General features: G+C 41.5%; 1 protein-coding gene across 10 annotated transcripts in view; it reads right to left on the reverse strand.

The window, feature by feature from the left end:
• Positions 1-16,110, reverse strand: part of mark3 (microtubule affinity regulating kinase 3) — a 92,364-nt gene extending 76,254 nt beyond the window's left edge. For 9 of the 10 annotated variants that reach the window (XM_033027091.1, XM_033027090.1, XM_033027092.1 and 6 more), the window contains exon 1: positions 16,036-16,109. The gene's annotated coding sequence lies outside the window, so the exon portion shown is untranslated. Of the gene's footprint in view, positions 1-16,035 lie in introns of all 10 variants that reach the window. The other variant, XM_033027087.1, reaches the window with a different exon arrangement.
• Between the last annotated feature and the right edge of the window lie 254 nt (positions 16,111-16,364).

Raw genomic sequence — 16,364 nt, forward strand, 5'->3', positions numbered from 1 at the left:
CCAGCGAAAGCCGAGCACCAACCATACACACAAAGCACTGCAGCAACTCAGCCTCCCCATGCGCCAGCTGCAAGCCCGGCCCGATACCTCCGGCCGCTCCCGGACAGGGACGGGACACCTGGGAGGGGACAGGGATGGCCCAGCAGCAACTCAACAGACCCAGGCCCGACATAGAACATGGACGAGCACGCTCTCGCTCACTCACCAAAGCATAAAGCAATAAAAACGACAAAATAATCTTAACTTTTAACAAAGGAACAATAAATACAACTATTTCATAGTTTGAAAGCAGTATTTTCTTATCTAGAAGAATCAAAGCTGGAAAAAACAGAAGAAATGAAGGTCCACTGCTTCACTGCTCAATCGCTTTCCAGGGCTGTTTGTGCATAGTGACCTTTGACCTGGGCATGCGCAGTCAGAATACCAAACTCGCCTATTTTGCCCACTAATCTCCTGTGTGGGACCGTATCAAAGGCTTTCTGAAAGTCCAGATACACTGCATCCACTGGCTCTCCTTCATCCATTTTACTTGTCACATCCTCAAAAAATTCTATACGATTAGTCAAGCAGGATTTCCCCTTCATAAATCCATGCTGACTTGGACCAATCCTTTTACTGCCATCCACATGCTCCGTTATTACTTCTTTAATAATCGACTTCAGCATTTCCCCCATCACCAATGTCAGGCTAACTGGTCTATAATTCCCCGTCATCCCTGCTTATCCAGAAATAGTAACATTTGCGGCTATGATAGTAACATACCACCCACTCAGGTCAGTGTGGAGAGACTGTTCGCACTGAAAATAATTAAATCAGATTTAAGGGCTTCAATGAAAGAGGATCTGGCAGAAGCAATTCTGTTCCTAAGGACAAGTTATTAATACATTTTAGGTGTATACTTTTGTAGCAAACTTAACTACCTATGCATTTACTTTTAATTTCTATTGCACTTGAGAATTTTTTTTGTCATAATTTAGCTCATACCTGTGACCTTAGTTTAATAAATTTTGGAGTAATGCTATTATATTTTTTATTTAATTCAATGGAATTTTAATTTTGTCATAGTCCTTTCTGTAATTTTTTTTCTTTTAGCATAATGAATTGGGTTTTTTTCAAGAATAAACAATAAAAAAGCCACAATAGCATAGCTACAACCATTAGACTCAAAACTTTAAAGACATGGGTTTAAAAGGTAGCCTGATGATTCATGTGGTTCTTATGAAATGCCATCTTGTGCAATGTCATCATAGCAGATTTAGAATTATTATACCTAGGGGTCAGGGTCGGAGTTGGATACACAAGAAATCAAGGAGTCAGAGTTGGGTGTTTTGGGTATCGACTCCACAATACACAACCCATCAATCAACTCATAGCTGTCTGGCTCTCAGTAAAACAAAATTTGAAAACATTCTCTGTAAAATTCACAACAGAAGCCTTCAGTGCAGGGCTCCTCCACCAAGAACATTTTTCTGTATCATATTCGACTTCAGTCTATCTCAATCATATCAAAATCATGAAATGGAGAACATTTTTGCTGTGATCTCAGTTTCCTCCCTTATTGCAATATATGCTAATAAATGAACAATATGCAATTCTTAATAAAGACATTATAAATATTTACAGAAATGCTATACTTAAATGCATTATGCATTAAATCTAACAGTTGCAGGAATTTGATTTAAATCATGCTGTCAGTGTGAAATCGCATCTGATTGCGCCTGAATGCAACATTCAATCAAAAAAATATTTTCTCATCTTTTCACAATGTCTCCAAATTCAGCATTCAAAGCATCTGATATAGGCATTTTGCATCTGCTTAGATCGGCAGTGGTGTAGTTGGTACATGTGCTATCAGTGCCAGAGATTCGAGTTAATTCAGACCTTGGGTGCTACCTATGTGAAGTTTGCATGTTCTCCCTGTGACTGCGCGAGTTTCCTCTGGGTGCTCCGGTTTCCTCCCACACCCCAAAGGCGTGCGAGTTTGTAGGTTAAATGGCCTCTTTTAATTGTCCCTAGTGCTTTGGTAGTGAATGTAAAAATGTGATGACATATAATAAGTGTGAATGAATGATCGGTGTGGACACCGCAGGCTAAAGGACCGGCATAATTGCTGTATCTTTCAATCAATCAATATGGTGTCCAAAAGTGATGTGGGAAGAACACATTCGCGGGGTAAGGTTGACTATTGTTCAGTCTCTCCTCAACGTGGAACAAACAGCAGCTTGTACTTTTCTTTTTCTTAAGTTGCATAGTTTATAAAATTGTGCATTTATTAATTTTAATAAAATTTACGATTACTATTTTGGTCTGAACGAATACAAATACACAGTAAATGGCAAGGCCATCAGAAGTGACATAGAAAAGAGAGTTAAAGGTACAGCTACATAGATTCATGAAGGTGGCAAAACAAATGGACAGGATGGTGAAGGAAGTGTTTCATATGTCTACTTTTACCAGCCAGGGTATTCAGTACAGTAGTCGGGCCATCACGTTTTAGTGGTCAAGATTTTGTTTAGGCGCCATTTGCGTAATGTAAATGGGTGATCGAAGATTGGTGTGGACTCGGTAGGCTGAAGAGCCTGTTTCCATTCTTTGTCTCTACATTAAAGATTTATGAGGACGTTCCTGGGTCTCAGCGAGTGTGAGTTATAAGGAAAGGCTAGATGGGCTGGGTCATTTTCCCTAGAACGTAGGAAGCTGAGGGGTGATCTTATAGGAGTAATAAAATCATGAGGAGCATAGATAACGTGAATAGCCACAGTCTATTCCTCAGGGTAGGAGTCTAAAAAACACAGGGCATAGATTTACAGCAAGATGGGTAAAATTTAAAACAGACATGATGGGGCAACTTTTTCACACGAAGAGTGGTGTATACATTGAATGAGCTGCCAGAGGTCTTGGAGGACGCAGGTACAATTAGGACTTTTATATGACACTTGCACATATATATGGATAGGAAAGATTTGGAGGAATAGGAGCCAGGTGCAAGCAAGTGGGAGCAGCTTGGTTAGACAACTTGGACGGCATAGATGAGGTGGGCCAAACATTACAATAGATGCAAAAAGGAAAGTCTAGAAAAATGTCCAATGTTATGCATTAAGTACAGAAAGATAATTCAATATATCAGTTCAAACAGAAAATAACTTTTTTAATTTGAAAAGCATGAACTATAATCTTTGATTATACCAAAAGGTTATGTCCTCTTAACCTTTAAACATACAGTCAACATGAGCATGTACCATTTCAAAGGATTACTCTAATCTCTGCCTTCTGCCTCAAACATTTTATGGAACCTTTGGATCTATTAAGTACATTGGAATATTACTTCAAACAGCTTTGCCCAATAGCTGCAAGACAGTTACATCAATATTCTTACATCATTCATGATTAATGCCAAAACTGCTAATTTTGTTGCTAATTTTATCTAAGCATTTTTCCCTTCATTCTCTTTAAAGTATAACATTGTTTAGCTAAAATACAATTGATCAAAGTTCAGGATTGACATGTTCCAGTAAGGAGGGATGTGGATGGCAACGCAAGAGCACCTTGGATGACCAAATAGGTTATAAATTTGGTCAAAAGATAAAGGAAGCGCAGTTAAGATTTCAGAGGATTAAATCAGAAAAGGCCTTTGGGGAATATAAAGAAGAGGAAAGTATTCAATCAGGCAATTAGAAATGCTAAAAGGAGCCTCTGTACCCACCCGGAAAAAAATTAAGGTGGCTCTTCACAACTTGTAAAGAGCAATTCTGAATGACTCTTATCGACAAAAGAAAAAACACACCCTGAGAATTAATTAAAAACAATATTACTAATTAAAGTTATAAGGGAGAATACATACAGATTTTAGATCGCTTTAATTGTATTAAAAATAAGTATCTAATTTAATTGCCTATTTTCTTGAGCAATTTATATTTTATTTTATTTTCCTTTTAAAAAGGTACTAGACCAAGTGCCGACCCGTTGGGCCTGGTCCCCCCATGGCAATATTCCACCACTGACCTATAGCCCCCAACTGCACAGGCTCGGCTGAGGGGTTCCCGCTGTGACGCCAGAGATCCCCGCTGTGGCACGAGTCACGGCACCATTCCCCCAACTGCGTCTCGCCATCCCTCTTCCTACCTCTATCCTCCTCCATTCCCCCTCATACCCAAGCACACCCTCCCCATCCTCCCTCTTCTTTCCCCTCTCCGTCTCCCCTCCCCCACTCTCTCCCTCCCTCTCCTTCCCCAACCCTCAGTCACTCCCTCCCTCCCTCCTCCCTGCTCCCCCACTCCTCACTTCCCCCTTATTCCAGTCCCCCACTCTCCCTCCGCACCTCCTCCACTCCCCTCCTATCCCTCTATCCCCCCGCTCCCCCACACCTCACCCTCCCCCTATCCCATCCCCCCACAATGAAAATCGCGAAGCTGTGAAGCTCGGCGGACATTTAACATTACCGGTCAGTTATCCTTGGTTCTGAAAAGTACTGCTTCCCCTTTTCTTGCAATGAGCCAATGAAATTCACCGGTCAGCACCGGCTATAACCTTCGAACTCCTGGAAACACACTAGGACCTCCGGGCGACCCACCTACAGCACGAGAATTCTCGCTACTCTCCATGGCGGCTTCATTCTAGTTGCCGCTCATTTTTCAACATGTTCACGGCGGCCATAATGAGGCCGCGACCAGTTCCCAGAATGCGGGAACTCCTCACGACCATGAAGGCGACTCCCCGGCAACCACCTACGAACGTGTGGCGGCCATGCGGCAACTGCACAGTCTCCTGCAGTCGCCTAAGTGGGACAGGCCCATAAGTAACTTTCAACAACTAATGAGCATTATTTCTCAATGCACAAATACATCCAACAGGATGTGGCATTGAGAAATAATTTTAATTGTTTCTCAATTATGTGCAACTTTGGAGGTTCAACTTGCAGTCTTTGCTGAATTAACAAATCTTCCTCCAAGCTGGAAGATCAAACCAGCAGCTACTGATTTCCTTCCAAAATTAAAAACCTTCTTCAAATTTAATGCAGGATTATAGGGATTTTCATAAATTTTATTCTTGCTCATTTAGAAGTTAGCAAAGCACCTGCTTTGGTCAGTATTAAAATTAAATCTGGCACTTTCAAGTGTAGGATTAAAGCTTTTTGTATAGAAATACTAATCCATTTTTTTTTCCAACTGTCCATTGTTTGCTTGATTATGTTCATTTTATATTAGCAGTCTTACTAAAATCAAATTATAAGTATACTGCCTAAATGTGAATTTGCACTGAAAATGGGTGTTATTTTCTTTACACGTTTAATACAGCAATTAGATGAAATCTTGCTTTTCTCTGTCAGTGCATACAATATAGAGCCACCAGTTTATGTTATATCTCATTAGAATCCAGTCTTGATCCATCTGGATTGAATCAATTCAAAACTGGCACAATTATTTTTACCAAGTTTTAGATTAGATTAGATTAGATCCTTTATTTGTCATTCAGACCTTAAGGTCTGAACGAAATGTTTTTAACAAAGTTAACGCAGCAAAAGATAAAATAACATGAGCAAACTAACTCTTCTAATCAATAGAACCAGCTTCTGAAAGTATTATACGGGCAAAGAAACAATGGAGCCAAATCACACTGCCTATGGTATGGCTGGAGAAATGTCAACATTTGGTTATTCCTTAGTAAGTGAATCCTAGACTTATGAAAACTTGCTGCAAATGTAGGACTTGCAGAGTCACAAATGGCAGCATATTTTCACTCCACAGGGAGTCCTGCAATGAAACTTGATCTTACTAGAAATCCCCATGATTACATATGGGGAAGAGAAATATATTTGTCTCTTCCAGCCCACGCCAGTCAAACCTTTCTAAGATTCAGAATCTCCACTGATGAACAAGTTTAAGAATTAATATTCACTTAATTTATTAAGAAAAATTGTTAGGCTGTTTTGCATGGTTTTTACAAAAGCAATAGGTGGTGGAGGTTGATATACGATAGTGGCATTTAAGAGACTTTTGGAAGGGGCACATGGATATATAGGGAATGAATGGATATGGGTTAAGTGCAGGCAGTTAAGATTTGGTCTTGGCATCATTTTTGGCACAGACATTATGGGCGGAAGGACCAGTTACTGTGCTGCACTGTTCTAATATTCTGTGTGCCAAGATACAAAACCATTAAAACCAAGGTCACTAACTGTCAATGAGATTTAGACGCTAATGTCCAAAGCTTGAGATCATCGAAATACCTGAAACTTCTAGAAACGCATGGTACTGACATTTGCCAAGCAAACGTATTTTTCTGAGGTAGACAAAAATGCTAGAGAAACTCAGCGAGTGAGGCAGCATCTATGGAGCGAAGGAAATAGGTACAGTTTCGGGTCAAAACCCTTCTTCAGACTGATGTGAGGTGGGGGGGGGGGGGGAGGGAAAGAAGAAAGGAAGAGGTGGAGCCAGAGGGCTGAGGGAGAATTGAGAAGGGGAAGAGATAGTAAGGACTACCTGAAATTAGAGAAGTCAATGTTCATACCGCTGGGGTGCAAACTGCCCAAGCGAAATATGAGGTGCTGCTCCTCCAATTTACGGTGGTCCTTACTCTGGCCATGGAGGAGGTTCAGGACAGAAAGGTCGGATTCGGAATGAGAGGGGGAGTTGAAGTGCTGAGCCATCAGGAGATCAGGTTGGTTATTGCGAACCAAGCGGAGGTGTTCGGCGAAGCGATCGGCAAACCTACGCTTGGTCTCACCGATGTAGAGCAGCTGACATCTAGAGCAGCGGATGCAATAGATGAGGTTGGAGGAGGTGCAGGTGAACCTCTGCCACACCTGGAAGGACTGCTTGGGTCCTTGAATGGAGTCAAGCGGGGAGGTAAAGCGACAAGTGTAGCATTTCTTCACTTTTGGAGACAGAGCCTTCTCCAGGGCAGCTCCCAGGCTCTGGAACTCCCTCCCACAATTGATCTGAACTTCTGAGTCCCTCACCATCTTCCAGTCCCGCCTCAAGACCCATCTCTTCACCTCTGCATACCCTTAGTCCCATGTCCCCCTCCCCTTTGCATCTGTCTTACTGCTCTATTTTGTTTTGTTCTTGACTCACCATGTAAAGCGACTTTGAGTCCTTGAAAAGCGCTATACAAATAAAATGTATTATTATTATTATTATTATTATTTCTTGCGGTTGCAAGGGAAAGCGCCTGGAGAGGGGGTAGTACGGGTGGGAAGGGACAAATTGACCAGGGAGTTAGGGAGGGAGCGGTCTCTGAGGAGAGCAGACAGGGGAGGAGATGGGAAGTTGTGGCAAGTGGTGGGGTCACGTTGGAGGTGGCAAAAATGACGGAGGATTATTTGTTGTACGTGACGGCTGGTAAGGTGGAAGGTGAGGACAGGGGGGACTCTGCCCTTGTTACGAATGGGGGGGATGGGGAGAGAGAGCAGAGTCACGGGGCATAGAAGAGACCCTGGTGAGAGCCTCATCTATGGTAGAAGATGGGAACCCCTGTTCCCTGAAGAATGAGGACATCTCCGATGCCCTGGTGTGGAACACCTCATCCTGGGAGCAGATGCGGCGTAGACGGAGGAATTGGGAGTAGGGGAGTAGGGGATGGAGTCCTTACAGGAAGCAGGGTGGGAAGAACCCCATCTCTAGAATTTAGGAGATTGAGAGGGGATCTTATAGAAACTTACAAAATTCTTAAGGGGTTGGACAGGCTAGATGCAGGAAGATTGCTCCCGATGTTGGGGAAGTCCAGGACAAGGGGTCACAGCTTAAGGATAAGGGGGAAATCCTTTAAAACCGAGATGAGAAGAACTTTTTTCACACAGAGAGTGGTGAATCTCTGGAACTCCCTGCCACAGAGGGTAGTCGAGGCCAGTTCATTGGCTATATTTAAGAGGGAGTTAGATGTGGCCCTTGTGGCTAAGGGGATCAGAGGGTATGGAGAGAAGGCAGGTACGGGATACTGAGTTGGATGATCAGCCATGATCATATTGAATGGCGGTGCAGGCTCGAAGGGCCGAATGGCCTACTCCTGCACCTAATTTCTATGTTTCTATGTTTCTAAGAAGTTTGCAAATTGCAGGGTGACATTGTTTGCAATTATTCAGTAGTTTATATTTTGAAAGGGTGATCTAGAAACATAGAAACATAGAAAATAGGTGCAGGAGTAGGCCATTCGGCCCTTCGAGCCTGCACCGCCATTCAATATGATCATGGCTGATCATCCAACTCAGTATCCTGTACCAGCCTTCTCTCCATACCCCCTGATCCCTTTAGCCACAAGGGCCACAACTAACTCTCTCTTAAATATAGCCAATGAGCTGGCCTCAACTGCCTTCTGTGGCAGAGAATTCCACAGATTCACCACTCTCTGTGTAAAAAATGATTTTCTCATCTCGGTCCTAAAAGACTTCCCCTTTATCCTTAATCTGCACGTACCACTCTCCCCACTGCAGTCAGTTTCTTGTCAATCGGCTGCACTGCAGCTGTCTTCATCTCCCGCTGGGCACAAAAGATTGGTTATGAGTTATGAGGATGGAAAAGCCTTTACAATAAATGTCTAGTTATACAACTTCAGTATAACCACTAATAAAACCAACCCATGTAAGATTAATCCAGTGAAAGGAATTTTCAAAGCTGACTAATGTCCCAAAGGCAGTATATCTATCTTTGTCCTGTTGCTCAATGCACGAGATTGATGCTGTTGGACTAAAGAACAAAATAAAATAATTGTTAATTGATTCAGGCCCATAAAACTGAATAAACGAAAGAGAAAGGAGGCTATAATGTCCATAAATTCAAGATTCTTTTGTAAAAGTGGATGAGGAAGCGAAATTGCTTACTCTTCTTCAAAGAATGACTACCTACATTTTTATTTTATCTGCAGTAGCATAATGGTTTGATTCTATCTTTACAAATGTTACTCCATCATTAACATATAGCCTGGTATACTGGGCATGCCACTGGCTAATTCAATCAGAACATTGTGTATTGTCTAATCCCATCTGCCTGCACACAGAGGATATCCCCCTATTTTCAGTATGGTGAAGTGTCTAAATGCCTCTTAAAAATTGCTATCATAACTGATTCTCCCACCTCCCCAGGCAATGCATTCCAGACATTCCATATAGAAAAATATCTTGCCTTGGAAATCTTCTTTTAAATGTCCCCCTCTCATCTGAAAACTATTCCCACTAGAACCCAATATTTACATCCTGGTAAAAAGGCAGACTATCTACCCTAGTCCGCAATAACCTACCTGAACTCCCGGTGGCTCAGCACTTCAACTCCCCCTCCCATTCCCAATCCGACCTCTCTGTCCTGGGTCTCCTCCATTGCCAGAGTGAGCAACAGCGGAAATTGGAGGAACAGCACCTCATATTCCGTCTGGGGACCTTGCGTCCTTATGGCATGAACATTGAATTCTCCCAATTTTGCTAGCCCTTGCTGTCTCCTCCCCTTCCTTAACCCTCGAGCTGTCTCCTCCCATCCCCCCGCCCTCGGGCTCCTCCTCCTCCCTTTTTCCTTCCTTCTCCCCCCCCACCCCCCATCAGTCTGAAGAAGGGTTTCGGCCCGAAACGTCACCTATTTCCTTCGCTCCATAGATGCTGCTGCACCCGCTGAGTTTCTCCAGCATTTTTGTGTACCTTCGATCTTCCAGCATCTGCAGTTCCTTCTTGAACAGACTATCTACCCTATATATGCTCTCATAATTTTATATACGTGCCAGTTCACCCCTCAGCACCCGACCCTTAGAAAAGACAATCCAAGTTTTAATTCATCCTCTCAATCTATGAATGATTTCTTTGTAATTAATGGTTCACTCTTTAAAATAAACCAGCCAAAAATGACGTTAATAATATGACATTTTTTGTTATGTGACTGAAAATTTCCTCGACATTACTCATGAGCTCAGAATGAATTTGTTGTAAAGTACATGGATCATTTTTTTGACAAAAGAGTTTCTTCTGTCAGTTTCATCCAAAGTATAATTCAATAAATTAACAAAATTTAAATTCCTTAGTGTTAAGTGATTTAAACACTGGATCGTTAGCCCAGGCACCCTGGATTATTAGTCAAATTACATAGAGACAAATATTGTTTTACAGCCGTTCAGTAACAGTAATTTCTCTTTACGGAATTCACAAATTACTACCCAAAAATTTAAGATGCAGAATATAATTTGCTCCTACAGAATTTGTGAAAAAATGTTAAATAAGCAATTTTTTTCAACAGGTCTTTAATAATAATAATAATAATAATAAATTTTATTTATGGGCGCCTTTCAAGAGCCTCAAGGACACCTTACAAAGAGGAGGTCAGTGAGATATGGGGGGGCCAGATGGTGGAGGGCTTTGTAGGTGAGGACCAGGATTTTGTAGGTGATCCGGTGGGAGATGGGAAGCCAGTGAAGTTGTTTGAGGACTGGAGTGATGTGATGCCAGGATTTGATGTGGGTGATGAGTCGGGCGGCTGCGTTCTGGACCAGTTGGAGTCGATTGATGTAGGTGGAGCTGATGCCAAGGAGAAGTGAGTTGCAGTAGTCCAGTCGGGAGGAGATGAAGGCATGGATGAGTCTTTCAGCAGCGGGAGGTGTGAGAGAGGGTCTGATTTTGGCGATGTTGCGGAGGTGAAAGAAGGAGGTTTTAATGACATAGCGGATGTGAGGCTCAAGGGAGAGGGTGGAATCAAAGATCACGCCAAGGTTGCGGGCCTGGGGAGATGGGGAGACAGTGGTGCCGTCGATGGTGAGAGTGGGGTTATTTATTTTGCTGAGTGTGGATTTGGAGCCTATGAGGAGGAATTCTGTTTTATCGCTGTTGAGTTTGAGGAAGTTATGTTGCATCCAGGTTTTTATAGTCTTTGTTAATGCATGCACAGATGATGTGTCTTTGCATTACTGGAAATTGCAATACAGACCATTTTCTTGTTATGTAATACCTCCACCTCGTAACGCAGGGGTCGTCTATGCTACCATAAAATATTAGTTACCATGAGTAACAGCGCAGTTTACATACAAGTTTAATAATTTGACACATTTAAACATTTGTGTATTCGCTACCGAAAATCCAATTTCTAGGCAGTGAGAATGATCAAACCATAGAATCATTGGATCTTGCAGCACAGTAAAGGGTGAAGGGAGTGCTGCATATCCCAGCTTTTTGAAAGAGCTGATCAATTTACTCCTACGTAGCAGCTTTACTTAGTAACACCACAAATTTGTTCTCTTCACATGCATGTTCAACTGTCCTTTGGAAGCTCCTACAAATCTGATTCACCATCTTTTCAATTAATATCTGAAAGAACTGTGTGAAAAGACAATTTTCCCTTCAGAACGATGCCAATTATTTTAAATCTATGACCCGTGACATACATTCGACATGGAGAAAACATCTTGTTGTTCAAAGCAAAATGTTCTCTTCATTGTTTATCAATCTGGTAAACCTTTGTATTTTCCCCGACCTACATATCCTTTTTAATTTAGGATGCCCAGATTAAAATCAATTTATAGTGTCACTTAGTAAAGCTGCCTATAATTGCGCAGCAGAAACAGAACCAGAGATTTGCAAACTTTGAATTTACTTCTGTGGTCAATGTTTTAATTTATGATACCAAGAATTCCATATGTTTTCTCAAATACTTTCTTAATCTATGTCAACTTCTAAGATCAGCGAATTTTCAATCCAAGTACTTCTCCCTTTTTAAAACTCTCTAGTCTGTAGGGGGCGCTCCTCTGTGTGCAGCCATGTCAGCAGCGCGTCAGTTTTTCCAGCTTTTTTTTATTTTTTAGTATGTTTTAAAGTGTGTATTTTGTGTTTCTTCGTGTGTTTTGTGTGGGGGGTGGTGTGGGGGGGTAAGGGGGAAACCGCTTCGGTCGCCTCCTCCACGGAGAGGCGACTTTTTCCAGGTCGCCTCCCCCGTGGCCTAACATCAAGGATCGACGCGGCCTTTCCCGGAGACACGCCCGGGGCTTCAGCGGCGGGCGCAGCGTGGACTCTCGGCGTGGAGCGGGTGAGCCCTCGCTGGGGCTCGCTGGAGGGGAGCGCTCCGTTTCACTGGCCCGGGGCAGCCGGCAGCCTGAAGTCGCAGCCTGAAGCCGCGGTCTGCAGAGCTCCAGCTGGTGCGGCGTCTACAGCCCGGGATCCCTCGCGGGGGACCCGGGGGGAAGAAGAAGCCATCACTGCCGGCCCGCGGCCAACTTCTACCGCGGGTGCGGCATGGACTTACCATCACCCCTGGAGGGGAGCTTCGACTGCCGGCCCTGCAGTTTACGGTGCTTCTGGCTGCGGCGGGGACTTTAAATCTCGACCGCCGGCCTGCGGCCTACAACAATCTAAAGCCGCGGTCTCCGGTGAGGAAGAGCCGATCCTGGACTGACTGGACTCTGGTCCTGTACACGGGGGGGAAATGGAGGAGGACTGGCCAAATTTTTGTGCCTTCCACCACAGTGATGAATGCTGTGGTGGATGTTTGTGTTACAGTTTTATTGTGTGTTCTTTATTATTGTACTGCTGCTGACAACCCAAATTTCCACCAACCCTGGTTGTGTGGTAATAAATTCTATCTATCTATCTATCTATCTATCTATCTATCTATCTATCTATCTATCTATCTATCTATCTATCTATCTATCTATCTATCTATCTATCTATCTATCTAAATCAGTATAATTTTATTTATTTCCCCTTCCAAACTATGAAATTATCTCTGCATGTGCTCCTCGTTTCAATAATCTGCCCATGCTGCATGTTTTATTTTAAAGATACAGCATGGAAACAGGCCCTTTGGCTCACTGAGTCAACACCAACCATCGATTACCTGTTCAAACTAAATCTGTCATCCCACTTGCTCATCCTTCCTTACACATTAGGAGCAATTTTCCAGAGGCTAGTTAACCTACAAACCCACACAGCTTATGGAATCTTGAGCACCCAGAGGAATCCCATGCAGTCACAGAGAGAACATGCAAACTCCACACAGACATCATCCAAGGTCAGGATCGAACCTTTAATGAGTTACAGATGTTGAGTCAAGAACAAAAGAGGACAATAGATGAGTCTACGTTATGGGGAATAGGCCGGAAAATGGAGCTGAAGCAAAACATCAGATCAGTCATGATCTTATTGAAAGGTCATATCCATGTGGCCTACTCCAATTCCTATCCCTTCTATTCTTAAATTACTGTATGTACAGGAATGTCGGGACAGTTGTGGTGAGGAGTTGGGAGTATTGGAGAACGTGATTTTCCTCCATTACCCTTTTCTGCCTGCTCGTGATGAATTATTGGATTTTGGAATGTCTGACTACAGCTTGTCAATCACACAAGACCCAGCAATAACCCTACCACCATTTGTAAAAATCACATGGTTAGCACACTATTTGGTCAACTTTCCAGAAAAACATGCAACCTGACTATGCAGAATAATTCCACCACAGATGAACTACTATCATCCAATTCACAGCAAACACCATATTTGATGGAAAGAATCTTCTTCAGGTTTTCCAGGATTTTTCTAAAATGAATCCTAATTTTACTGGGATTTCATGGGCTTTCCAACTCCACAACAATAACCTTATCCCAAGCATGTTCCCAACATAACACATTCTAAGGCCAGGATATAGCTCCCTTGATGGGAAAGAACCATGAGATGAAATGAGCTGTAATTACATCCCATTGACACAACTCTAAAGTTAAGCACAATACCTCGTATGGTTGGGGAGGGGGGGGGGAGGGGGAAATTGGTAAATTTGCACGTGCACTTCATCCGAGAATTAGTTTACCTTGTTTATTACACATACAGCACAGCATTTGAATATAAGATGACATGTATTTAAGGGCCTGATACAACTGTCAAGTGAGTTTATTAAAAGGTTGAAAGTATACAACATTCCAATTACCTGCTCCATCACATTAAAGATCCTAATCAGGTTCATCAGACACAAGTTTTGCTGGATGTCTCTCATTAACCAAGCAAGAGTAAGTTTTGTTCTTGACAAAATCCTGGTAGTTTTTCCACCACTAGAATAAGACTGGCCAGCCTGTGGATACCAGATTTATTCCTCCTTTTCTGAATAAGGATCTAACATTTGATATCCTCCAGATCTCTGAAACCACTATCATATACAAGCAGCATTGAAAAATTATGCCATCTCCAGTTAACTTCTCTCAGCAATTTAAGATAATCTAAGACATTTGACCTCAACTTTTCAGTAATACAAGCCTATTTCACAAATCCTGGCAATCTCGATTTGGAATGGAATATGGGCTTTCATCATATGTTCCCTTTGTTTTCTTATTTGCTCAGATCATTGTTACTTGCACTAAATGGCTTGATTATGACTTTGATTTGTACCATAAACCATCTTTTGTATTTTATTTTATTTTAGCCTCAATTTTCTTACTCATATTGGAGTTCAAGTTTTGAATCCCTTTTTTTCTCCTGATGTGAATGTGCTTGGTTAGTATCTAAAGTATCTGAAGGAAAGCCTTTCCTGTACTCCTGGCCATTTTTTATTGTATGACATGCTGTGCTAGGTTCTTACTCAAAAATAAAATGAAATGGCTCTCTTCTGGGTATTTTGCTTTTGATTTCTCTTTGGACATTTGACGACATTGACTATTCTATTATGGCCACTGTTCTCGCACTGCAAATAGAAATATTATATATTATGGCCACTCCCTACTTTAATCCCAAGATCAAACTCCAGCACTATTCCTTCCTCAGTGAACCCTAGAAATGAACACTAATATTGGAAGTTTTTCTCCGTTTTCTATGTACCTTGACCTGTTTTGCTGTAATGTACTGGTACTCTTCCTCCAACAAATTAGATTGAATGCTCCACCCTATACTGTTTGCACAAGCCCCTCTCATCCAATAACTGATTATGATGGTCCAGGAACCTGTATCACTCTATCTAGTCATGCATTATATGTTTGTATTCATTAGCTTGTGACACAGAAAAAACTAAAAATAATGATCTTTCATATACTTGAAAAGACAGCACCAGTAGCATTCAGCATGTCTAATTGTATCAGCGGAGAGAGAAACGTGAAATTGCAGGTCAAGGATCCTTCATCAGAAAGTGAGAAAATAAGAAAACCAGCATGATTTAAGTTGCAGAAAAGAGGAAAGTGGAAAAAGCAATGGTAATATCTATGATAGTATAGGCCAAATGATCAAATCAGCATTTAGAGACCCAAGTTAAAGCCACGTCTGTGGAGAAAGAAAAAAGGAGTGGTTATCCATTTTTTGTTGTTCGTATTTGAACAGAAGCATAAGAGGAGATTTGATAGAGATATTCAAAATCTTGAACAAATTAGAATAAGTTAGAAACCATCTCCAGTGCCAGAAAGAATGATTACCAAAGGTACAAATTTATCTGCTATTAAATGATTTGAAATATACCACCTGAAAGGATGGTGAAACTAGATTAAATGATAATTTTCAGAAGGAAATTGGATAAAAATGAAATGATTATCAATAGAATGGGATGCTGTTTAAATTATTCCAAGCTGACATATCGCTTGGTTTAATTTTAAATCGTAAATTGTTTTGAAAAATGTAACACATGAATATATAAAAGTTCAAAACAAAATATGAAGCATTTGCAAAAAAACAACAAAAACATGAACATTTTGACATGTTTTCATTCCTGAATACTCTAATTACTGGAAATGGCAAAGACTTTTTAACTTCAAGTTTGTCTTAAGGGTGTAAGCACGTTCAATGGTTGTTTCAGGTTTCTCCGCTGGGCTAATTGTAATAAATCAAATACATTCCAACAGTCAAGCCACTTTCCTTTCCCTCTCATGTTCTAAATTGTTTTATACCAAAAGCAAGCTACTAAGATGCAACATATTTACTGTGTTATTGTACTGTTTTCAGGTGCTAATTTCAAGCAACCCTGTATACATTCATATTTTGAAATCCAGCTAAATTCAGACACTGAACCAAATTATATTCACATCTTGCATCAAATCACATTAAAAAAATCAAATTCATACAAATCTCAAAGGGAATTTAAGCAAACAAGTATTTCCAAAATCACTAAATGTCCTTACCTTTTGCAAACTTGTAGGGTTGAGCTGCGTTTTGTCAATAATTTTTATTGCAACCTAGAGGAGGGAAATTCAGGAATGATTAAAGGCTCTTTCATATAATGGGAATTATTAATAGAAACATAGAAAATAGGTGCAGGAGTTGGCCATTCGGCCCTTCGAGCCTGCAACGCCATTCAATATGATCATGGCTGATCATCCAACTCAGTATTCTGTACCTGCTTTCTCTCCATACCCCCTGATCCCTTTAGCCACAAGGGCCACATCTAACCTTCTTAAATATAGCCAATGAACTGGCCTCAACTACATTCTGTGGCAGAGAATTCCAGAGA

This window comes from Amblyraja radiata, chromosome 9 (assembly GCF_010909765.2).
Source record: "Amblyraja radiata isolate CabotCenter1 chromosome 9, sAmbRad1.1.pri, whole genome shotgun sequence".
Taxonomy (NCBI): domain Eukaryota; kingdom Metazoa; phylum Chordata; class Chondrichthyes; order Rajiformes; family Rajidae; genus Amblyraja; species Amblyraja radiata.